The sequence below is a fragment of the Prosopis cineraria genome, unplaced genomic scaffold, assembly GCF_029017545.1.
Source record: "Prosopis cineraria cultivar Desert tree isolate PC_DT_omini unplaced genomic scaffold, ASM2901754v1 PC6, whole genome shotgun sequence".
Lineage (NCBI taxonomy): Eukaryota > Viridiplantae > Streptophyta > Magnoliopsida > Fabales > Fabaceae > Prosopis > Prosopis cineraria.
The window spans coordinates 3,778,795-3,781,317 of record NW_026555337.1 but is presented as its reverse complement, the minus strand read 5'-3'; positions in this window follow the sequence as shown (position 1 = coordinate 3,781,317).

Sequence of the window (2,523 nt, the reverse complement as noted above, 5' to 3'; positions counted from 1 at the left end):
ATATATCTATAGGTCATGCGCGCGTGCATATAGCAAGGTCAGTAATTAATCTGGCGTATGTGTCACGGAATCTTAATGATGAATGGATGGATTGAAATCAGGCTATAAATTAATCAGAAGCTAGCAGAATTAATAAACAAGGATTCCTATCTTCTGCTTCTCCACATGCATAACCCACCGGCTTCATTTCTATATGGGAACTCGAAAAACATATTATATTGATTCCCTCTTGTTGTCTGCTTTCTCTCGATCTAAATGTTTCTTTTCATGCACGTATTCTGCATTTAATTTATAGGATCCTCTTTTGTTTCTTTTAATTTGTCTGTTTTGCCTACATATGTTTGTTATATGCCTTCATCTTGATCTTTAAGTGATGCACCCTTCACTCTAACCTGCAGGACCACCCTTCTGCAATATATATATATATATATATAAATAAGTCAACCTTTCAATTAGTTACATTATTAAGCTAGTAAACTCAACAGACCACAGGAACATGGTGTCGAATGTGGATTGGTGCTCCCCCCCCAACCCCTACCTCTCTCCCTCTTTTTATTGTGTATAGATGTCTTCTTATTAATCAGAGAGAATCTTGTTAGAGAGGAACGATATTAGATTATTTAAATGTGAGCACATTTCTCAACAAGAATACAGACTATAATGCGTGTGTGAGATTTCCCTAATCTCAGCCATCTATTCATTCAAAGGTCCGCTTTGCTTTGTTTGGTATTTTTCACATCTCGAGCCTTGAGGCACTCGTATATAGAAAAATGGTATATTTTTAATGTTAATGTAGAATTGACAGGATGAGCATATTCCGCTAAAAGTTCTTAAGAACCAAATGCTGCGACAGTTAAGATAGCAGTAGGACAACAATGCAGACTTGGCTTTAGTTTCATGATTTGAAATACATTAATCTTAAGCACATTGCTTAACTACTTTTGAATGCAGATGATTTAGGGACACCTTTTAGATCTCAGTTTTTTTCTTTTTTTGGGTTAAAGCATGTGTAAACTAAAACCGCTTTCCATGGAGAAGATAACATGATCAACGGGTCGGTTAGACGTGCGGAGACGTGCGGAGACTGCCTTTGTCTTCTTACACATCACTATCGAATAATCCAACGGGAGAAGTAATTATTCTATATAGCAACCTTTCTTTCTTTCTTTTTTTTGGCCCTTTAGGCCAACCATCCCTATTGTTACTTTAAGCAGTAAGAAAAATTATCATGTGTCTATTTTTATTTATAAAAAAGCATAAATTTTAAAAAACACTTATGACATTATTTAAATTGTCCATCGTAAAATTAATGTTTATTTTGATTAGATAGTTTTGTTTCATTAATTACAAGAATAATTTAATTGAAATTTTTCAATTTCAAGCATGATTAATATGCGCGATAAACTTTTTTTAAATTGTGTAAATTAATTTTTAATATTTAAAAACAGAGGGAATATTATAATAGTTTCGCATGGCTCTTTGTCACATCTTGCAAGGCACGATTAAGCTAAATTAATATAAACCCATTGGCTAAACTTTTCTTGCTTTAATAATAGCAATGTATTGATTAAATAATGATAATCTACAAAAAGGATAATTTGAAGGGAGAATGACAGATAGGTCATAAAGTAATCAATTAATTTAAATTAAATTCAGTCTAATTTTAAAGTATTGAGTTTCAAAAATTTATGAATTTAACTCTTAATTTTGCAACATTATTGTTATAAATTTACAACTTATATCTAAATTTTAACAGAAAAAATAAATTTATTTATCATTCAATCATGTTAAAATTTTAAAAAAGAATTATAAATTTATCATAATAAAAATTATAAGATTGAAAAACAAACTTATAAGTTTTTAAAATTTAAAATTGATTAGAATTTAGTTTAAAGTACTTAATTGCTTTGAGATCCATATGTTATTCTCCATTGTTTGCGTGAGTTCATGTTCATATGTGAAAGTGGGAGGCTTAGATCCTCGTCTCTGATCATTCGTATTTCCCTATGCACATTGCAGGAAGGACAGGCTCCAAGTGTCAACGCTAAACCCACCTTGGTGAGATTCTTCATATCAATTAAAGAACTAAAGAAGTATCCACGTCAGCCTTGACAGTAAACCGTGCGGGAAGAAACACGCCCGGGCAAACCTCCTGGGGATGGATTCTCTCCTTTTATTTTTCATTCTTCTCTCGTTCTACCTATTATATTAAAATTTAAACGGTTCTAATTTAATTTCTTATAAAATTACTATTAAAATATTAAATTATAAAACATATATAAATAATAAATTTAAACTACTAAAATTTAATAAAAAATTTAAAAATATAATAAAAGTAAAATAAAATAAATATTTTGAAAGAGATCAATGTGAATTATTTTAAATTTTGATCTAATAGTTAGAAATTAAGAAAAAGAGGAGAAGAGGGTGGGAAGGAAGAGGAGTAAATCATTTCCTAAGAGAATCTATCCTTGTCGATCTGGCTTTCATCTCTTACCGCATACTCCCCCTCCGTTTTTATTT